The following is a 23,458-nucleotide window of genomic DNA, read 5'->3' on the forward strand; positions in this document are numbered from 1 at the left end:
CCGTGCTGCCCTGCTCAGATGATTCTGCAGAGCAGAGCTCAGAGCTGAGCAGTAATAGCCTTGAGTGCTGGTTTGGCATTTCGTTAATAACCACAAAACTTCCTGCATCACTCGAGCTCTCATTTAACACAATTAATTTGCTAGCAGTTTTGGCGGTGAAGAAAGCGTTCCGGCAGGGAGCTGGCGCGGTGCTGCGGTGCGGGGGGGCGGGGGCCTCTCTCCGCACAGGGACGGGGACGCTGCGGGTACCGTCCCCGGCCAGCCCGGCAGAACCGCCCGGGAGAGGCGTGAGGCGGCTGGAGCCGGGAGAGCGCGGACGTCCGGGCCTCTCCGCTGGCCCCGGCGCCTGCGGGAGGATCGCTTCCTCTGCCTCTTCGTTTAGCGCTTCGCACGGATTGCAGAGCGCAGACGGAGCGTGCTTCCCCTGCGCCTCCCGGCTCTGCTTCACCCGACGGGGGTGCCCTCCTCGGCTGGCGTGTTCCCCCCCCCCCGGACTGCCCCCCCCCCGGGGAGAGCAGCTGCGCGGCGGAGGGAACTCCGCGCCGAGGGGCGAGCGGCGGCGGGGAGCAGGCATCCCCTCGGGCCGGGCCGGGCCGCCGCCGGGAGCCGTGTGGCGCCGCGCCGCGCCAGGCCGCGCTGCCATGACAGCGCGCAGCGCCAGAGCGGTCACCGGCCGCCGCGCCACACGGCTCCGCTCGGCCCCGCCGCTGCCCGCGCCCGCCCCGCTCCCGGCCGCCTCCCTCCCTCTCTCCTTCCCCAGCGGAGAGGCGGCCGCCTGCCCGGCCCGTCCCCGCGTCCCGCCGCCGCCTCCCCCCCCCGCGCGGGGTCAGCCGGGGACAGCGCCCGCCTCCCGCCGCAGGAAGCGCCGCAGCCGCCTCGGCGCCTCCCGCTCGGCGCTCGCCTGTGGCAGGTGAGACTCCCCGCGTCCTTTCCCGCTCCCCCGGCTGCCGCCCGGCACGCTGTCCCCGCCGGCCCCCGGCTGGGGCGACGGGGCCGGGGGGAGCCCCCCGGGCCGGAGGGGACAGAGCAGCGGCCGGGTGGGGCGGGAAGCCCGAGCGGGGGTTCCGCAGACGGGCCGGGCGGGGGGCCGGGGCCGCTCTCCTGTGCCGGCGCTCGGCCGGGACGGCTGCGCACCGCCGGGGGATGCAGGGGACCGGGCGGGAGCGGCGCCGCTGGCCGTCCCCGCAGCGCGGGGCCCGGCGTGCCGCCGGGGCGGGGAGGCCCGGTGTGCTGCCGCCCGGGGAATGCTGCTCCCCCCTTCCCAGCCGTGCCGGAGCTCCCCTCCTGGCCCCGGGGCTCCCTGCGCTGACCGCGGGTGCGAGGACTGGGCTGGAGCTGCAAGGGCAGCCTCAACTATTCATTGTCCCCCGCCCCTTCGGTTTACCCGATGTATTTACTCATTACACGGGAAGAAAACAGGCTTCAGGAAGGGCTACGTCGTGTTTGTTATTTCTGCAGAGTTCATCCCTTTCCCCCACCCTTGGGAGCTGCAGAGACTTTGCAGGAGGGGCCGCGCTGCTTCCCAGCGGCTTCACGCTACTTGCCCTGTGCGGTGCGTGTGGGAGCGCGGAGCTCAGCTGGGATGGTCGCATGGAGATGGCTGAGAAACGCTGGGGAGTTCAGGTCACAGATGACAACATCTGCATAGGGTTATCATGCCAGACCATACTCTGTGACCAGCTGACAAATTGGGACAAAAGTTGTAAGAACCTCTTTATGAATGTAGTAATGCTGTTTGTTAATCGTACTTGTGACTATAAAGGATAACTAACCAATATTTTTTAAAAAGGGAGTGCTACTGGCCTCCCAGTCAAGTGAACTTGATACCCCATGGAAAGGACAGACAGTTGCATAGTGTGTTCTGTGGGATGCTTCTCTGGGAGAGATGTAAACAAACTGTCACAGAGTATACACTATGTGCAAAATGCAAGACAGAGGAATATGGAGTGACTTACCCTAAGTCCTGCAGCAACAGGTGGCAGAGCTGAGAAGAGGCTGCATGTCCTGGCTCTCTGTCTTGCATCTCTGTCATGGCACAATCGTCCTCCATTAGGGGCAGAGCTTCCTTTCACCAAAACGCTGGCAAAATACCATCAGCCGCGAGGAAGGCAGGATCAGCTCTTGCTTACTAAGGCTCTGATAAAATACTGAGATTCATTTATTAGACTAGGAAAACACCTCTGGGAAAAAAAAAAATGTCCCTGTAACTTGTGCCCCAACCATATGACCAGAAAAACAGTGTTCTAGTGAGAAAATAGGGCTTTCCCAGGTCCAAATACTGCCATATGTTGTGAGATGACCACTGTCATCACAGAAGGGTGCTCTGCAAGGTTGTGCAGTGTGGGTCTGTTGTGCCCTGGAGAAATCAGGAGGCAGTGAAAAGCAGAAGGAGCCTCGATGAAAAGAAAGCAGTATAGAATAGTTAAATCACAACTCTTGTATTAAAGAGTTTTTCCCCAGAAACTATACCTGAAAGAAAATACTGCAGGAGACTGAGGCACTAAACTAGTTGCAAAGGAAAGCAGAAGGATACTGTGTATCTTTAAAATTAGAGTCTATCTATGCAAGAAAGATTTCCAGAAGGAGTAAGACTCGGTAAGAATTCAAAGCACAACAGCATGTTGGACTGCAAAAGTTTAAGGTCTTGGTCTGTTTCATCATACAATAAACATAAAATGAAAATATACAACTTCTAATATAAACTTACGCTGAGCAGTTGAGATAAAACTTGAACAGGATAAATGAGAAGGCATTGTTAGTAAAAAAGGCTTGGGAAATGGTATCAGGATTTATTAAGGAAATGAAGAAAGACATATTGTCTCAGATTTAAAAAGGAAATCTCTTAAAAAATAAGGCCTCGCAGAAAGAAAGAAAGAAAGGGAACCTGGTAATACAACAATGCTTTTTTTTTTTTTTCTTTCCCTGGAAAAAAGCTGAGATGGAAAAAATTTGAGAAAAAAGGCTGGGAAAAAGGTGAAATCCAAAGAAATATCTTTGATAATGATGGAAACCTTTTATTAAAAAGAAGTGCTGCAGGTAACAAACATTTTCAGAAGGTAATATTGGAGTTGACCAGCTTAAGAGATTCAAACAAAAAAGACACAGGTTAGTATTACTCAGAAAGCAGCTGAGACAAAGGAGATGAATTACATTTATTCTCATCATGCGAATTGTCACATTCTGGAGATCAACCTAAGTAAGGCACAAAAAGAGATGTAGCTTGTAGAAAAGTTGTGGAAAAGGATTAAGAAAAGAGAGAGGGAAACGGAGCATAAGTAGGTAGCTGAACTGCTACAGACCTTCCTGGAGACTTTTGTCTGGGAGGGAGAGATGCAAAACTTCTGTCCTAGGGAACTGTGGGCTAGTTTTGCTATTTGGATGGCACATAAAACTAGAACCTCAGGCCCTGAGATCTTACTGTTTTATTTTCTGGGCAAACGAAGATGCACTGGAGAAAGCTGAGAAATTCCTGCATGTGCTAAGTGCTGCATTTCCAGGAAAGGGGAAAGGACTAAGCAGGAAAACAGCTGATACAGAATGGTGTATCATCTGCCCCAACTGGGGCATGTCAGAGGAAAAGGCTGAAAAAGTTAAGGAGGAAAAATGGGAAGTCCCCTTAGGGGGCCTACAAACCGAAGGTACTTATAGGAAATACAGATTTGATATACATCTGAAAGAAAAGGATTGTGAGGCTATTTCTAACCAGAAGGAGCAACTGTGATAGGGGCTGGGGTTCAGCAGCTCTTGTACAGCAGCACGTATGTGACTACGAGGTATGGTCTGCTACAGGATGTCCCTCAGACAAGGGAGCAGCAGCCGATAGCTATCTCGTACCAAACTGGGCCTTTTGGGCCATGGCAAAATAGCATTTCATTTAAAGAAAGGGGGGCAATTACTGGTTTCTTCATCCACCCAAAGGAAATGTAGCACTTTTAATGGGGTGTTTGTTACCATCACAGAAAAAAAAAATACATGAATAAAAAGGAAAATGGAAGGAAAGCTTTTGTAGGAAGACAAAAGTAGCGAATTGGTGCAGTTACGAGAGTATAGACGGTTAAAGAAAAGGCATGACATAAATAAAATGAGAGGAAAACCAAGATGTATGGAGTAAGCTTCCTGACCTTTCCAGGTCAGCAAAGCAATTCAGCCACATTTGCAATCAGTCATAAATAATGGCAGTCATTCTAACAAAAGATATCCTTATATTAGGATACATCCTGACATAGACCTTACACTTAGGTGTGACCTTTGCTTCCTGAATACATACCAGGCTTTTTTTTCTGTTTTATGAAGTTCTTAATACTTCCGTTATAAGTCTTCAATTTGCATTTCAAAAAATGTGCTATCGAAGTGAAAACATTAAGAATACCATTCCTAATCAGTTAATCTTCTCTACCTACTAGTTTAGCAAAATGTAAGGGAGAATACGTGAAACCTATGAACCTATGAAACGTGAGGAACCTATGAAACTCAAGCTGAAAGAGGGCTAGAGATAGGCGGGATCTTCCAAACATTTCCTGATTTTTATATTAATGGCTTAGTAAACAAATAATGGGAGGAGGAAAAGGATCCACACAAAGCTTTCAACATATTAGCTAAACCATTGCAGTTGTCTGCCATGTAGTGGCTAGAATTCAAATGAGATATTGGGGGCTGTAATACTGAGTCCATTATATAAATGGTATCATGAATTTGGTTATCTTTGTTTTGTGAATTAAAGTTTTAGCTGTAATTAATATATGTTAAGAGGTTTGGTCTAGCCGTTTTTGGAAGATGACAGAATACAAAAGCCACGTGGTTACTTCAGTCAGATGTCTTCCCTCAGGTTTCTAGAGATGGGCGCAAGAGAAACCCTTGGCTTTCTTCTGTATGGCTAGGTCCCGGTGGTTTCCCTTGATCAAGCTCATGGTAAAGTAAAACTTCAGGAAGTTTACCTGTCCTCCTGGTGAAGGTAAGGAGACTTTTGTTAAGAGGTTTGACTTCTGAATGCCAGGTGACTGTTTCAAGCATGAGTTGAGGGAATGTAATACTTCGTGTTGAGATGAACTGATGAGATCCAGTTTGTAAACTAGCCAGCTGAAGATCGAATGGCAGAGAAAACCGAGTAACTAAAATAGATAGGAAGAAACTTAGAGGGTTCTGTGTCTCAACGTTGTAATTAGAAGGGAATCAGAGTGGAAAACGTTAGAAATAACTTTTGTGACTCTAGCAAAAGAATGCTGTATAACACCACCTTCTTAATTATGTTAGTATAATGGCAGGTTAAAAGAGGATAACAAAAAAGGTAAAAGAGAACTGTAAATAAGTAAATAAATAAATAACCAACTAACTAACTAAGTATAGTAAAGTGAGGACCATTGTGTTATGAAATTGCAGAGCAGGTGTACATCTGGAATAGGAAACTCAAAACCCTTGTACTATATGTATGCACATTTTGTTCTCCCTTAGTCTGGCCAGGGTATATGGATATCGGTTCATTTACAGTGTTATTTTTTAAATTATTTTTAATTACTGGTCTTCACAATAAGGATGCATGAATTATTTACTGTTTTGAGATATGATAGGAGATGTACTTAGGATCTGAGATCTGTCCAGTCCTCTGGGATTTTGTTGGATGATCTCATTAGATTCAGAGTCACTGCAGTAAGTCTAGAAATGTGCAGATGCTAAACATAATGCAGAATTATAATTATTGTTTACAGTTAATTAAAATGCTATTTTTGTTTGTTTTGCCTCCCTCTGGCATCTTCAAGTCCTAATTAATTCTTAACTGTGGGTGGTGGGATTAGGATTGGCAGCAACACACACCTCACCAGCCCACCAGCACCTATGGCTGTACGTGCAGTAGTACTGCAGAAGCAAAGATCGCATTCTTGAGAAGTTAGATAAAGGTCGCTATTGTTCTTGCCGCCAAGATTATTTTTATCACATTGTCAACATATTTGTTAATGTACAAACATGCAGGTGAGATATAGAATACATGAAATTCATTAAAAGGTGAAGACTTTGTATACATGTGAAATTAGAGCACTGAAGATGAGATGTGTAGGAACTCTTGCTGAAGGGGAGCAAGTGTTCGCTTGACAGATTAAGGAACTGGCTGGCGCTGTTCCTTATGGTGAACTGCCTGGTGACATTTATGACACTGATAAAGAAAATCTGTGAGCAAATACCATTAATTGATGTGGTTGAAGGAGTGGCCATTTGGCACATTTCTATGGAGGTGGTATTTCAGGTGCACAACCAGATGATGACTGCGGGTTTTGGTTTGGGGTTTTTTCTTATAATGTTGCAGTTTCAGAATACAGTGAGGTTTTTTGGCTTAGAACTGCTGCTGTAATTGGTTTCTAGGGCTTTCTTGATTTGACCTAATTGGACATTTTGAAAGGTTGCCAAAGTACGGGGTAGGATTTTGCCAGTTTTCTGTCAATGATTAATAAAGCTCATTTGGAGGATCAATTAGAGTTCCAAAAAGAAGATTTTGAATTGGAATTGTTATAAAACCAATGAATGCTATTTTATTAATGGACATTTTCAACGTTGAATGATGAAACATGCCACTGTAATGAACAGTAAATACACATGATGATTATTATGTTGTTTCAGAAATTGTATAGTCAGGGTGGAGAAGCACTTTCATTCTGTTTTGTAATGACATTTTTGGCAAAATTCAAATTGTTTTTAAAAAATCATTAGACCATTAAAAAGAGGTTTTAACAGGTAAGATTTCCTCAAAGGTTTATTTCCTCTTCACAGTGCTAAAAGTATAAGTGCCAGCTTTCTAAAAGTTTTTAGAAAGAACAAGTAGCTGCTTTTGCTGTGTTTGAAGACCTAGTGAATTGAAAGAAATGAAGTTGATATGTTTGGAGGGAGGAAAAGCAGGCAGCGTATGCCATCATCAGTTTCTAATCATCCCCAGCTCCTCCCCATGTTCTCCTTTTTATAAAGATACTTTAAAAACAACATGCAAGTTGTTCAGCCCGTCTCTGTGCATTTCTGATTTGTTTATTGCCCTGGTACATGAGTATAGATTTGGCTGATAGCTTTTTCTGCAGTCAGAGGGCTGACTAGGGTGGATAAGTTAACAAGCAGGAGGTTCCTGCAAGTTGAAATTAGCTTCTTACCTGTCTCATCCATTGCTTGTTTGTTCATGTTTTACTCATTCAGATGTATTCTAAAGAAATGAGATACCCAGCTATTATTGTAGCGCCAGTTTCTAATTTGTTGCAGGAGTTCGTAGCCGTGGGTCTGAGCGCACCAGGTAGGATCTGTAGGTGTTTCCATAATACTTCTCATCCATTTGGGTCATAATTAGCTTTCTAGTTTTAGTATTATTGGGTTTTGGCTGACCAGGTAACTATAAAAAAGTATAGCACTGCTGACTGCTATGCTATGACTTGCTATACTTTTTAGTACTGAAGTACTTTCCTCTGCAAAGGTTTATGCACACTGGGTAACACCGCCACTGTGCTGCAGCATGTTTGTATTGGGTAAGGTCACTTGAAAAGCCAGAGTTTTGACTAAAGTAGGATACTACCTTGGCAGGTCCTACAGAGAGATTTTTCAAGCTGGCCTCCAAAGCATCTTCTGGGATTCCTGGCAGATCAGGTTTTCTAGGGGAAGGAACTGCTTTTTTCAGACATTATTAGCATAAATATCACAACATGAAGCCCATAATCAACACTCAGAAGACGCTTTCCTCTTGTATGTCAGGCATATCATGTTTAAACTGGCATTTACTGAAATACGACTGTTGGAACTGTACCAACGCTACATATTACACTGAGCAGGTATATATACACCACTACATGCAATACTTGGAGCAAAAAATGGCAACAGCCATTCTAAAATAATAGAATTATAGTGCTTTACCATTATAGCATTTCTGCTAGCACCACGGTAATATTTCTCTTCCATTCCTCTGAAGAGAACTTAGGAACCAAAATAATTCAATGAAAACTCTGTGCGTGTCTCTGAATTATTCCAGGAATCCAGCTATGATTGGATTCGGGATGAAGATGGTAAAGTGATCTCATTCACTTCAGGTTTTAGGCCTGCTAAAATAAAGCTTAGCAAAATACTGCTAAAGCAAGAGATGGAGAATGAATGTAAAGATGATAGTGTGTGTGATTTTACAGGTTTTCACTTACTGAAATGAGTAGATGTCCTCATCTTCTCCACAGAAGAGATACCAGGCTTCTACGTTATGTTCTGAGCTTAGTAGAAAGGTGGAATCTCAATTCCTAGTTTTTGTTATTTTTAGAGGTGGAGATTGTTTCCTAGCATCTCTTATGTTTCTTGCAGGGTTTTCCATAGTAATGCTCACTTATAAAGAACAAGTTCGTTTAGAATACAACGAACTGCACATTCCCTCAATTAATACACCCACCCACCTGGTAGTTGAGCTCCATATGGTCTTAGATTAGGAATGAGAGAACTTGCAAAGCTCTTGCTTCTGCCAGGCCTCCAAAATCAAGCCTCTCCCCAGTGGGTTTTAGCTTTCCCTCAGAGAAACCCAGTTATAATTATTCCAACTGCAGGAGCCTTTCCAAGCCCTAATCTTTTAACTAAAACCGCAGTGGTTTGGGACAAGGGATCTGGTTTCAGTAGGACTTCTAGCCATCTTCTTACTCGACCTTCTCTCAGAGCTGCATTCACTCTTGCTTGGAGTCTTCTCGACAGAGATGTCCCTTATCCACCACTGAAACAGAACTGTGTGCGAAGCTTTTGGTGCTATCACACCCACCTCAAACTAGAGACTTTTCTGCAGGTCAGTGAAATGCTATTTCTTCTTGCCTGATGGACTGTCCTTATTAGTGTGCCCATCTCACCCTTTGTCCATCCCATTCAGTATGAAGGAAAGGCTACAGATCTGACCTAATGAAGCCTGCCATTTGTCATCTACTTTTGCCATTAATATTAATTTATTACTCTGGAGTTGCTTCTGCTGTGTATTTTTGGGAAATCCAAACAAGGTCCACTACCATTTTTATGAGATTTGAAGCCATGACTTCGATCATTAAAAAATTCATCACAGGTGGCAGCATAATGTGACAAGAATGGCCTCGATCATCTCTTCAGAGCATAAGAAGTATGAACTACTGTTTTTGTTTACTACAGTAGCCCATCTAGCCTGGTCGCCTTTGACTGACTCTGACAAGTAGAGGATGCTTGCAGAAAGGCTGGAAGAAACAGGACAAGTGTAGGATTTCCTAACTTCTGGCAGTCAGAGGTTATGGGAATTTCCCGAGCCAGAGATTTCACTGGATTGCATCATCATGTTTACTAGCCATTGATAGACTTATTGACCATAAATTGTCTGAACTTTCTTGAACCTCCACATCATGCTTTGATGACAGTCCAAATAGCCTTTTATAGTAAAACAGCTTTTGCAATAAAAAGGAGAATATGCACAAATTCCTATTTAGTCTGGAAGCCTGCTTCAGTGGAGGAGGGCTAGGACTTTTTCCCCAATACTTTGTTGCTGCAATTTAGAAACACAAATCTTAAATATAGGTTTTGGTGATAACTTAGTCTTGCTGGTTTTCTTTCAGTTCAGATTTTTTTGCCCTTGTTCATTTGGTTTTGTGGACTGATCACTAATGTCCTGTGCCATGTGCATCCCTGCATAACTTGAAAAAAATTCCCTGCTGTGTTTTTGCATGGAAGATCAAAAATGGATATGAACTGTGCATTGGAGGTTAGATTGTGCCTCTAGGTTTGTTTCTCTCTCTTGCTTTCCTTCTGGTTATTTATTTTTCTTTCCCATTTGTCTTGATTTTCATTCATTTCTCTTCTGTTCTCACACATCCGCTGTGGTTCCCCTCGAATTCTGATGGCAGGATGGAATTGGATCTCTGTGCAAAAACAAAGTATTATTACGTTAGGTTATTTTTAGGTTCCCCAGAAATCTCCAAATGGATGTATATTACACTCTATGGTAAAATGGAAATCAAAGAGGAAAAGAATTAAAGTTAAGCAGTATATAATGTTAGCAGTTTATTATCATTTTTTTTCAGGAAATGGATGTTTGCCCCAGACAAAGACTAGAGGATGTTGGCCAAATACCTTCAGTTAACACCAAAATGTTTTGAAGTCTTTCATGGCATTTAGAGAAGATTGGCCTCAGCTATCATTAATAATAAATGGAAATGCATCTAAAGTCATTGTATTCATGTACTGCCCGGTAGTTTTGTTGTGTGTATAAGCACTAGTTATCTGTGGTTAAAGAGGGACCCACACAGGATGCTTTCCTGCTGTGCTGACTCACTACTGGTAGGCTAAAAATTGAAAAGGGACATGGATGCTTCCTGATTTTCACATTCCTTGTAAGGTTTTTAAAACAAAATGGTTTGGATTCTCTTTGTCTGCCAAAAGGTGAGGTTCTCATTTAATCAGCAGACTCCAGAGTGATCTTAAAGTAGTGACACTTTGTGCTGCTTTACTATAACTGTTTTCATCTTCAATCGCCATTTTCCCATGCACTGTAGTACATGCTATTTCAGAGGACTGAGGAAGTAAGAGGCCTGAGAAATTACAAGTAATAAGAAAACGTGCATGTTTTGTAAGACCTTGCTTCAGAAAGTGATTAAGGGCTCCTCTGTCTACCAGATAATGTGTGCTAGGTGGTCAAGTGATTCAGCTGCCTCTTTAGCTTGTGTTCCATTGCCTCTATCTGCCTGCTTGTGTATAAACAAATTAGTAACACCCCTCCTCAGAAAAGAACAGATGAGGTGTGTAATACTTCTGAGAAAAACACAAAGTCATTTGTATCTGAACTGGTTTGCCAAGCAACCGTTCTAAAATCAAAGATCCGTAGGGAAAAAAAATCAAAATACCCAGTAACAAGGCAATCTGCCAATTGATGGCAGATGCAAGATGTCTATTACCATTAGAAAGCCCAGCTGAACTGAAGTTCTCCCCTGCCTGCCCATCTCCGAGGTATGAAAGCCAGACAAAAAATACTTAGGAGGAGAAGAGAATTGAGAGCAATAAGGGGTAAAAAGCTGAAATCCACCAAGTTATGTCATTGTGTTAAAATGCAAAAGAAAAAATACCGTGTCATTGACAAGAGCCTTATGCCCTGAAAGATGTACAGATTCTCCTCCAGCTCATCCCAGAGCTGGATTACAACCTATGCTCTCCTGGTCCAGCTCTCGTTTGTTTGATGAGGTCATTTGATGAGGTTGCTTTTTAACTGAAGGAAGTTTCTGACTCCTGTATTTGTGAACAAAGTCACAGCCCATGGATAACTGATGCAGTGGGAGCTTATGCCTGTAGATGACCTGAACTTCCGTTCTCAGGGAGGAGGAAAATGTTGTCATTACTCTCCTGGCTGTACAAGCTATGTGCTCCTCCCCTCCACCATCCCTCCCACTCTCGTGCCCACTCCAGGACAGGCAGTACAGATCGTGCAGGGGTTCAGAGGCTCTTCTCCATGCTCTGTAGTTGTATTGCACCCCCGTCTCACAGTCTCTGCGTAAGGACAGCATTTATGTGAATGCATAGTAGGCATGGCATGTCCCTGGTAGCAACAAGGCAAGCAGAGATTCCCTCAAACTCCTGAAGGGAAGAACAGGACCTCTCTTTCTGCCAGGTGGGAGTGGCGTTTCAGGCACTGGTGGGGCCATTGATACTGAAAGTCACAGAGGGCTTAAGGTTCTGGATTGCATAAATCTGGGGCCCTCTGCTCCACTGGTGTCCACACCACGCACCGGACCTGGGCAGCTGTATTGCCCTAAGTCCAACCCCTTGACTTGTTACCAAAATGCTGTTGGGACTCCTTTCCTGATTCTGTCCTACTGCACGTGGGGGACGTACAGTCCCTGTGCACCATCATCTTCTGGCCAAGCAGGTGGAAGGGAGACTGTGGTCGTGTGAGGACCCAGCAGCATCTGTCCTCGTGTTAAAATGCAAACTAGGTGGCTAGAGGAGTGCTTTGAGAAACTCTGACATATCTCTTCCAAGTGATGTGGGGAGTCGGCATCAGAATATACTAGGAAGCCGTACTTCTCTAGTATCCGCAAATATTTGCTGTTGCCATCAGTGAATGGCGTTCCGGATCGGTTTCATTCGATGAGCATGATGACACATTTTAAGGCTCCCATTCTCACCATCACATGGCTTTGTGTCCCTGCATTTTAGTCATTTCAGAGCAGTGCATCACCACCCCATTGGCTCACGCTGTGCTCTGTGTTTAGCAGCACATATTTATGACATGGGGAGCAAAGAATGAAGTTTAACTCATGTCCTTAACTAACCCGTAAGTGAGGGATTAACTGCCTACTGCATTCTTTTACTAAGTATTAATCACTTAACATTATTTTCATATTTTTGAAAAGTCTTTTGCTTCCTTAGTATGTCACTACACAACTTGGTTTGAAACTGTGGCCTTTGAGGGGCTGCTGATAGATTAGTCATGCCGTGGCTGTCGTCGGCCTGACAAGGGACCTGTTGTGTTACTTTCTGGGTGAAGGAAAAACTAGACGTCGATGGGCTACAGCTCAGTTATCAAGGTTTGCTCTTGCTTCACAAACCTGTCTTCCTGGCTGTGGTAGAGTTAAAAAAATAATTACAAGTTTTTCAAAGGATCACCCACATACACATGGTATGAGAGCTCTTTTCTTTGTTGGTTTCATTTTATTTGTACATGACTCACTCTTGGCAAAATGAGTGAGCCTCATGAGCCTGTAAAAATTCTGTTTGGATTAAATGATTTGCATTAAATGATTTATAACTGCAAGAAGGGTTTAATATTCCTGTAATTCCTTAAGGAAAAACAAACCGATCTTATTCTTTCAAGTAGCTATTGCTTTCGCGCCTGTTACTTCAGACGCCATCTTACTCGCTCAAGCTGATAGCTGTTAATGAGGCTCTGGGTACTTCTCCTTCCTCGCTTTCCCTGCCTCATGAATTAGAGATGGGTGGTAGGGATGCACTGTCATCTTTTTCCTAGCACATCCTTCCGAGCATGACTGGAGACCGGGGAACGTACAGCCTCCTAAAACTGCCTGCCTTGCCAGAAGCAAGAACCAGCATTTGTGCTGGGCTGAGGTGCAGCGATCCTGTTTCTGAGACTTCATTTCCCCCAGTTTTGTAGGCCAGAGGCTCATCACCCTTCGTTTTCCTGTCAGAGTGGGTATGCTGGTTACAGCCCATCTCATCCCCGCTGTCTGTAGGGCGGGTTGCCTGCCCACCCGCCCTCACACCCAGGCCCAGGGCCGGGCTGGTTCCCCAAGCCCAGAGACGTGGCGTCACGGGGAGAGCCTCGCTGGGCATCCCTGCAAAGAAGGAGCCTCCAGCCGTCTGCGCCCACCGGGGCTGCCTGCAACCCCGGGACGGAGGCCTTGGGGCCGGTGCGCCTGTGACAGCCTCTCGGGGGAAGGCACGCGGTAAATAACCGGGACGGCCCGGCAGGATGCAGAAGGTGCAGTCAAACAGCCCTTTGACTGCGTGTTTGCGCAAAGCCGCGGCTGGCCCGGGTGCCCGCTTCCAGCGGCTGAGGCACGGCAAAGTTGTTAACGGAGGCCGCCGCCTTCAGCGTCTGACCACGGCGGAGTCCTCCCTCCTCCTCCTCTGCCCATGCCCGTGCCCCTCTGTCAGGGCGATCCACGGCCGCATGTTGCGGCGTCACCGCCGCGGGATTTTAATTTTCGTGGCAGAGAAGCGCGGCGGCTCCCACCGCGCCCGCAGCCCCGTCCGCGCACCCCGCCGCCGCCCGGGCCCCCGGGGAGAAGGGGTGACTCGGCGGCGCCCCGGGGCCCGCCCTGCCCGGGCGCCGCCCGCCGTACCGCGGCGCAGTCGGGGGGATCCCGGCCGCCTGCGGGCGCCAGCCCCAGCGGCGCTACAAGTGGCCGCCGGGGGCGGCTTCGGCTCCGGCTCAGCCGCGGTTTCCCTCCGCCCCACGCCCGCCTCCCGGCGACCCTCTCCGCGGCGCGGAGGGGCCGCGGGGTGCGTTGCGTAACGCTGCGCTCCGCTCCGCCGCGCGTCGCTCGGGGCGGCGAGGAGGCGCGGAGGCGAGGCGGGTCGCCGCAGCCGGAGGTGAGCGGCAGCGGCGGCGGCGGCGGCGGCGGGGCGGGCGGGGCCGGGGGGGGCGCAGCGCGGCGAGGCGTGTGCGTGGCCCCGCGGGAGGCGGTGGCGGCGCAGGCGGGGGGGAATCCAGGTCACGTCCGCAGCCAGACGGCGGCTGGCGGGAGGGACGCGGCGAGAGGCACCGCGCCGCGCCCGGGCGGGCGGGCGGCGAGGGGCGCGGGGCAGGCGAGCCGCTCCGCTCCGCCGGTAAGTCACCCGGCCGCGGGCTCCCGCTCGGCGGCGCGGCGGGGGGGTTGCAGCGCGCCCCGGCCGCAGGCGTGGGCGGGCGCTCCGGCGGCGGGCAGGGGGTGCCATCCCCGCAGGTTGGCGTCCCGGGGCGCCCCTGGGGCACGCCGCGCTGGCCCCCGTCGGGGCCGTTCCCCCATCCCGGGGGGGGTGGACTGCGGAGGAGGCACTCCGCGCTCCCCGGCCGCTCACTATATTTAGCCGTCACCGGCGGGGAAAGCGGCGGCAGAAGCGCGCAAACGCTCTCGGGGAAGAGAGATCCGCCGGCCCGTCGGGGCGCCGGCCGGCCGGCCGCAGCATCCGGGGGCGGCGGGGGGCGAGCGGCGGCCCGGCCCGGCGGGGAGGGCGGGGAGGGGAACGGCGGCACCCGCCGGTATTCATCACCGCGGGGGTCGGTGGTGCCGGGAGGTGGAGGGGGCAGCCGGCGGTGTGCGTGTCTGCCGGCGTTTCCTTATTTATTTATGTTTGCAGCATAGGTGGTATTTCCCCGTTAAGAGTTTATCCATTGAAGTTTTATTTGACTTTCTAAAGCAACAACAACAACCACAACAGAAATCCGTGAAGTTAAAAAGCCAAATGTGTTAATTGTTAACTAAATATAGAAGAGGAAGGCTTGAAAGCTGCTGTGGGAGGATTGATCAGGCAGCGTATGAGTAAAAAGGAGAAGGGAAAATGGTCAGCCCTAAGAAGCCATTTGCCGGTAGAAACGATCGCACCTGTTCTGGTGAGTGGCAGGAGCCCGATAGACCCCTGGTCCCCAGAAACCTTGTTTGCACTCCTGGGATCCAGGCGGTGGAGGAGAAACACGGGTTAAAAATGCTGTAATAAATACCAGCTCTGACTCAGGAAGGTGAATGAGACTTTTTTTTCTACAGTATACGTGTGATTCCTTTTATTAATTTAACTTAACACAAAATTCATACGTTCAAACTGAGCCATCTGCTAGTTATAGTAATATATTTAGCTTTTATTTACAAAACTTAGTCTGTCATAAATATATGTTTGCATAATTGATAGACTGTGGATCTTTTCATAAAATGGTTTGTTTTCCTTTTGCAGTTCAGTACTACTTGTCTGTTGAGACAATTTACTAGATTTTCTGGTTCCTGTTTTCCCAACTCCAACTTCTGAATAAACATTTGAGGAAAAAAAATATCAAAACAGAGCAAAAGGTTTGTTCTTTATAAGAGATTTCCATAGTAAAAAGGTAATTTTCGGGAGACTTTATCATAATCAATGCAATTGCAGTAGTTGGCAATATTGCCTTACAGTGAGAGGCTGGAGTTCTCTCCTTTGGACTGTAAATAATATAACTATTTAAATGTATAGCCTCTTTTAAAGTGAGGAAGCTGCACTAAGTCACTGGAAGGTATAGCCCTTCATTTTCTCATAGAATAGCTGTTTAAGGCACAGTAACAACAAAAGTTTTGTGAAACTGGATATGCCTACTTCCTTCCTCACAAGACTTTTTTTTTTTTTTTTTCGTTTCTACTAACTGGCTCAAAATCACCCTTTATATTAGTCCCGGGACCCTTAAATTAGTCTCAGCCTTCCTTCAGTTTATTTGAATTGGTGACCTTTGGATGAGCTGGTGTGTTCCATTGTTACTTGCTAATGATGGAATAATCTAGTCCTGACATACCAGTTGTGAAACCGAGGGCGCTGCTGCCGGATGGTCCCAAAGAAATTTAAACATCCTATGGCTCCATGGTGGAAAAGGGAGGATTTAGCTGTGGTTTGCATTGGCCTTTAACTGTGCGAACTCTGATGTTCAGAGCTGAAAGGGCTCAAACCAAAGTCTGTTAAGAGTCGATGGAAAAATCTCCCATTGATTTTTAGTGGTTTTGGATCAAGTTTTGCATGAGCTAGTGTTGAGCACATCATGGCTACTCCAAATTGTTCAGTGCTTTTGAAATTCTTTGCATATCCAAGTCATTATGTAAAGTCAAATTTATTGTGCTGTCTCCGTCTCCCATGTGGGAATGTTCTTTTGCTGAGTAGAAGGTGGTGGTGTTTTTGTTAACTCTTTTATATGTTACAGCATTAATTTTATTATCTGATCACTTCCTCTTATGTGAGGACAACATATATGCTTTTTCCAAATTCCCCCCAAAATAGGGGATTTTGGGAAAAGTGAATCTGCTTTCACTGAAGGCTGCTTACCATGCAGACAGGTTTCTTCAGATATTTTTCAAAAAGTTTATGGTAGTGGGACAGTTGTAAGACATGCTTTCTCTGATGTGCATATTGTACTTCCCTTGTTCAGTATATGGTTGTTTGTTGCTTTTTTTTTTTTTTTTTTTTTTTTAAAAGATGAGGGGGAGAAAGTTGTTAGGTAACAGGCACTGGTGTTCCATAAAGAAGCTTGCAGAATAACACATACCTGTGGTAGGCATATATCCTCTCCGGGCTTCCCTGTTGTTGATGATGAGCAGGATTTTTCCTCTTGGCTGTATGTAAAAACCCAGCCAAGAGAAAAGTAGGGAGGAGAAGGATTACTAAACTTAAATCATGGAAGTTTGTCAGAGTTTATTGTCTAGTGTGGCCTGTCTTGAAATTTGATTCTATTTGGAAGGGAATCAAGAGATGAAACCTCAAAAAAGCCACCTGATTTGAGGCAGGACATCCTCCAGCAAGAATCTCATTTGCTACCGGAAGGGTGAGACCAGGAATTTTGGCTCCTTGGAAAAGGAAATTCTGGAGCTCATTATCTCTCCTCCATCATATTCTGGTTTACTGATTTGGGGTTTGCTTATTACTAGAAGTTGAAGAAGGCAAAAGAGGCATGCATATGAAAGCAGCTCAGGTAAATAGTCTGAGATGAGGGAAGGCATGAGAAGGAAGGTAGCACAATTTCTGTGAAACCTCGTGTCTTGGATTTCCTTCAGGACTTGGGAAGTGCTAATTCTTCCAGCCAAAGTAATTTACTCTTTTAATAGGAGATGGCTGTCATGGCAAAAGGCAGAGCTATGCTGCAGGATGCAGAGTAGCAATGCAGAACTGCGTATTTCCTCTGTCTTGTCCTTTTGCGTGCTGGATTTTCAAAGCATATGAGCATCTGGTGTCTGGAGGAACAGAGGAGATACCGCTGGGGCGCTGTCCACCTACCCGCAGGGAACGAGGCAGCACATCCATGTCAGGCGTTTCCAGAGAGTATGGTCAGGATCTGAATTTATGAATTTTCTGTTAGACAGGGTCTGAGAACTGATCAAGAAAGATTTTTTCTTAGTATTTCCGCAGTTCGTCTTTGTTCCCTTCTGTCCAAACATTGGAAGTGGTTACATATGCAGTCCTAGATTCTCTCCTCTGTGGCCCCGTTCAAATAAATCAATAAATAATGTCGTTCAGTAGCTCTTCAGGTTTAGGACAGCAGAATTCTGCTAAGTCATGAAGGTACTCTCCTCCTTCTATGTGGTTAACTGAAGTAACCAGTAGTTACAAAAGTAGCTCTGAGTGGTTGAGGAGGTCTGTTCTGGAGAATGCAGTATAGGTATGTTAGTCTGGGAGGGTCTGCTTGGGTTCATTTATCCCACCAAAGAAGTTAGTAGAATAATCAACGAGGCCATTAGTGTGGCAGTACTGGTTCTGATGCTTTTTGAACTTGTCATTGTGCAGCAGAGAAATATTCTGTCTTCTCAGGGATGAGCGAGGATTTTACACATTTTACAGGGATAACTAAACAAGCAACGCATGTATTACAAGAACCTTTCTTATGAAAATCAAGAGCAGACTATAAATAAACTTAATTTCTGTGTAAAGATTAAAGAATTGTATTTCTTCAATTCTCTGTTATTTCATCGCTTGTATGTGGTCCAAGAGGACATTTTGAATAAAGTAATTTAATCTTTCAGAAGTTGTTTCTCTCATTTAATTCACAACACGTGAATGAGATTGTTTCCATTACTCACCACCACTGCTCTACTTGAAACATGGTTATGGTAGGGGGACGCTGCAAGAAAAAAGATCAGTTGAAAAAGTTGGTTCTGTTGTTAACCTTTTCAGCTTATGGTCCCACTGCCAAAGTGCATGTAACAGCCTGCAACTAGACAGGATGAAATTGTAAGCAAGTAAAATGCCTTTTTTAAATAAGAAAATTAAGTTGTGTATTCAATTCTGAATGCTTTTGATCATAGAAATTCTCATTTTACTCTGACCTATTGTAGTTTATTAGAAAGTAAAAGTCCTGTGAAACTTAAACCAATAAATTAGCCAAAGAATAAAGGAATAAACTGCAGTTTAAAAAAAAAATCACTGTATATCCTCAAGCGTCTTAATTGTACAGAATTGTAATAATTTTTACTGATAAACTAAACCAGCAAATACTCTTATGTTATAATTAGATTATACGCACGAAAGCAGTGTGATCGTTCTAGATTACAGAACTGTTCTGTGTCCTCTGGTGAACCTAACCCAATAAATTAGGGTTCTGTTTTCCATTGGAAGAAATAAAAGGACTGATTGTCAAGCTGCCTGATAGGAAGGTGGAAAACAGGGCGAGAAGATCAATGTCTCTTCATGTGAATTTAAAGTCAAAATGTAAGTCTTTCCTTTGCTGGATGAGGAAGGAGTGAAGTTGGCACATGTAGAACCAAATTACTTATATGTATGCGTACACAATGCATGCTTTTCTATCTTGGATAGAAGATCATTAATTCTGCTCACCTGCTAAATATTTTTGCCTATTTTAACACTGATGTTTGAATGCCTTCTGGGTTACTTCATGGGAGTTGGTAGGAATGAGCTGTAAGCCTCAGGTACGGCAACAACGTTGCTCAACTGCAGGATGTGCTGTGGAACAGCTGCCGTGTAGGAAAATAGAGGAAGCTCTTTGGAGAAGATTAGAAGTGCTTTTCAACTACATAAGTAGTTGGATCATTGGACAATTGCTCAGTAACTGATATCTTAGTGACGCGCATATGGATGAACCATTTTGTAAAATATTCACAAGAAAAATATACTTCTGTGGGTAAGAACAGCTGCTTTCGTGACCGTTGCAAGTCAGCTTCTTTGAGTCATGTGTCATGTTTGCTCTCATTATCTACATCTGTACAATGTTCTTGAACTCTGGGCCTTTTCCTTTCACATGCTTCATGGATTTGCAGACCTTCTCATCTTTCTTACGCTGGCTTGGTCCTGCACCTTGGCCTCCCTTAGTAGACTAACTCCACACTTCCCACCCGTGACTTTGTGTTATTTCCCTCGGCTCAGCTATGCCAGCTACTTGCCATGTGCTCCAGCCAAGCCGTACTTCAGCAGGTACGGAGTGCTGCTGCTTCTTGGTTTCCTACCTATAGAAAGAGTGAGCATTAATAAATTGAAGATATTTTGTCTTTAGAATTGTTGTTTTCTCTGCCCTTTAGCACAATTTTAGAATTCCTGGTCCATTTCCTACCTCTTTGCAACTCTTGCCTTCGTGTGACATCATACCAGCCGTTTTCTAGCTTTACATTAAAATAATTTTCTTTCCATGGCATATTAACTTATCCCTGGCTCTTATTTTTTTAAATATTTCAAACATCTTTTTTTAAAAGTGGGCTGTGTTTGCGTGCAAGGTGCTTCACAGTGTACTTAGGAGCTGTAGCATTTCTGTATAAGGCTTGGAATGACTTTGTTCATGGCTTCAGGAAATGGAAGAGTTTACCTTGAGCCTGCTTTTTTAAGTTAGGTATCTTAATTTCCACGTTGCATTTATTCTCCTAAAAAAGATAAGGTGAAACACATTATCCAGTTAGATAAACAGAGAAAAATTCTGTTCAGTTGTATCCCGGTAAATCCAGAATATACATGCCCATGCACATACGCACTACAAGAATACTAGCCTATAAATTACTTGTGACAAATTTAATTTTTAAAGCAAAATAATTACTTCCATTAAATATTAAAGTATAATTTTATTTCTACAGAGAAAATTACATTGGAACACAGAGTACTTCCTATGCAGCATTGAACTGCATGTAATGTATGTTGTGCCTGTTTCACTGTTGAGACTTACTGAAGTGATTTGGTTTATTGAAGTGCTCTATGTGACCAGAATAAAACAGCTTAGCTGGGCCAGAGGACTTGGATCAACTGTTTAATTGCATAAGTTGCTGATTATTAAGGTTACAACATCAAGCAGTAAGGAAAAGAAATACCAGAATTAAGGTTGATTATGCAGATAAATTAAGGTTTGGAGTCCATGGATGCTACTGCTTCACTTTTTAGGGTGCTCAGCGTTATGTAGCAATAGTTGTGTTTGACAACTACAGTTCCTCTTGACTTTGTTTGAAACTATGAAACTTCTGAACATCGGATCACAGGGAATGCAGCTGGTTATGAGGAATATGAGGAGCACGTGGCCCTTGCCTGTAAATTGTACGTCACTGTAATTCGTCACTGGTTATTGTGAATTTTGAGTTGAAAATCACTTAGCTCTGCACCATGAAGGTATCTAACCTGGTTATCCAACTTCGCATTCAACTGTTGTAAACTGTTCAGCTCTTTCTTTTTTTTTCTTTTTTCCCCCCACCCCAAAATCCCCTTCCTCAGATACTTCACACTTTTCTCCTTTGCCAGAATAGCTCAGGGATGCTAGAGACATTTTCTTTCCTTGAAGAGTCCTATGCATGGAGACGGCGTCCTCAACCTCATTTCCCCATAGGGTGCCCTGTCAGTTGCCCTGATTGCTGAACCTGGCAGATGTTGAAGCCAGCTGCCACGCTTCTGTAGAGTGGGTTGCACTGTCCTTGGAGTCATCTTCTGCCTGGTTCCCTCTGACAGGGTCTTCTTGCCACCAAAAGGGATAAGTCAACGACAGGAGTCGTGCTTGCTGTTGTGCTGACCAGACCCTATGCTCTTGTCTCATCTTTCTGCATTACTGAGTGTTGGGTTCATTGTTGTTGTTTTGTCCCCCGTCCCACTGCCTTTTGGCATCTTCATCCCTCACCCCCCCGCTACTTGGCAGTTCTGCTGCATATGCGTGTGACCACTGGCATGTGCTGTGAGACTTTGGCGAAAATGGTGATAGCCTCTGAAATGTATGAAGCCTTCTTTCTTGTCAAGTAGGCTGCTGCACAAGATACTGTCTTGATGGCAGCTGTCTTCGTTTCCACTGAACTCTGGGAGAACCCAGAGCCTGCTCTGATAGTCATGCCTCCTGGGAAGCCCTCTTGCTTTCATCCTCTACCCAGGGAAGATGAAACTCACCCGCTGTCGCTCTTCCAGTAGGATGCAGGGAATATGTGTGCAGCCATACTGGCCGTGCCTTTCCAGTCGGTGGATGGTGCAAGTGTGTTTTGCAAGGCAGAAGGTTCTACTGTGATCTCTTCAAGAGGTTTCATATCAAAACACACTTCAGTTTTGCGAAGGTAGAAGTGCTTTCTCTGCTAGGTTAAGCGTGGGTGGGAATGGTGTGACTTGGGGCAAGGAAGTGCTGGATTCCCTAATTCCTGAGTGAGGGAGGGCTCTGGTCATACCCTCTCTATAGCGCTGTTCCCTGAGCTAGCCTTCCTGCTCTCCCCGTCCTACCTCCAGTGACGTGGATAAGACAGCTTGCTTTGGTGTGGGATACTTGTGTGGGGCACAGCTAGGCTAAGCTGCTTCCCTTCCTCTGCTGCTTCCATCTCCTTCTCTCCTCTGCCTTACTTTCTCTTTAGGGCAAACTGCCCGTTTCTTACATGGACCTACGGGTGCTTGCCTTCCGCCCTCCTTTTGTGGCACAGCTCTGAGTGTTGTCATTGTTCACCGTTTAGGAACCTGTCAGCTGTGGTTGTGAAGTGTTTGAGTGTTTCCCCCCACCTGTCTAATAATAAATCCTTCATTATCCCACCCTTATTTTGCCTTCTTCATGAGAGACAGGAGGGGTTAGTGCCCATCAGCCAGGCTTTGAGAGTGCTCTTGTTGGTGTCTGTGAGTGAGGGGCTTTCATAACTCCAAACCATAGGATGTGGAGCGTATGGAGCCTTGCCAGCCCGTCCAGGTCACCGTTTTCTGATGACTGGAGGAGGAAGGACAAGCAGGCCTTCCTCAAACTGCCCCAGACGAAGGGTTCATGTGCCGGGCATCTCTCCTCCTTTGCTCTTGTCCATCTTGGTTTGCCGGACTGCAGTCTGAGGGGCGTGGGGCAGGCACCATGGCCAGCTGGCTGGCTGAACTTCACTGGGCTCTCCTGGGGGAGAGAGCAAACCTGGCCGCACTTGTTTCTGCAGCCAGGACCATACCTGTGGCCTTTGGGCTCTGCACTGTGTTCTTTACAGTGCCTGTTACCTGGTGTGGAGCTATGTGTATGGAGAAACGTATGTATATATAATGTGCTTCCTTCAAATGTCTTCAGATCTTCTGAAGTACCTGACAGGTAAATTCAAGAATCTGAATGAAACAATTTTTTTTTCCAAATACTAGAAACATGTTTGTGAAGCACAAACTTAGGCAAGCCCCTCTCCCTCATTTTCCCTTTCTGACTAGATTTTCGCAGGGACATCAGGGTTAATTCTTGTCATAAGGGCCTTGCCAAATTATAGGTTCTTTTCCAAGGAAAAGGAGAACTTAGGTAGTTGAAAGGAAAAGACTCTAAAATTCTCTATACAGGCCCCCCCCCGCCCCACCATTTCCTTTGGCTACTTCTGCAGAAATAGGAAGACTCTTTTGACTGATTGAACACCAGCACAGGTTGCCCAGAGAGGCTGTGGCGTTTCCATCATTGGAGATATTAAAAACCCAGGTGGACATGGTCCAGGGCAGCCTGCTCCAGGTGACCCCTGCTTGAGCAGGGGGGTGGACTAGACAGTCTCCAGAGTTGCCTCCCAGCCTCAGCCATTCGGTGACTTAAACTTTCTGAAAAAGTTCATCTTGAGATCAGCAGTACGATATGGGGAACTGCAGTTCACTTGGTTAGAGATGAGTGAAGTAAAAAATAATTTAAGAAAGATTCATTTAATGGGAAATGTAGAGCACACTTTAAAAATAAGCTGGTTTACCAGGCTTGCCCATAATAAATTCAAGGGAGTCAATAAAAATATTATGAATTTATACCAAAAGAACAGTGAGTAAATCTTACTACTTCTGTCTATGCAAAAAACTTCAGCTGCTCTAACTTTAAAAAGTGCCCTAAATGCATTTTCTGTGAGCACACTGAAGTTGTGAGCTTGCTTAAAACTTAGAACCA

General features: G+C 45.7%; 1 protein-coding gene across 10 annotated transcripts in view; it reads left to right on the forward strand.

The window, feature by feature from the left end:
* Positions 1-797: 797 nt before the first annotated feature.
* Positions 798-23,458, forward strand: part of THRB (thyroid hormone receptor beta) — a 176,505-nt gene continuing 153,844 nt past the window's right edge. For 3 of the 10 annotated variants that reach the window (XM_054816300.1, XM_054816296.1, XM_054816304.1), the window contains exon 1: positions 13,798-14,040. The gene's annotated coding sequence lies outside the window, so the exon portion shown is untranslated. Of the gene's footprint in view, positions 911-4,753; positions 4,952-13,795; positions 14,041-14,166; positions 14,278-23,458 lie in introns of those variants that run through there. The other 7 variants (XM_054816303.1, XM_054816297.1, XM_054816299.1 and 4 more) reach the window with 6 other exon arrangements.

This window comes from Grus americana, chromosome 2 (assembly GCF_028858705.1).
Source record: "Grus americana isolate bGruAme1 chromosome 2, bGruAme1.mat, whole genome shotgun sequence".
NCBI lineage: Eukaryota > Metazoa > Chordata > Aves > Gruiformes > Gruidae > Grus > Grus americana.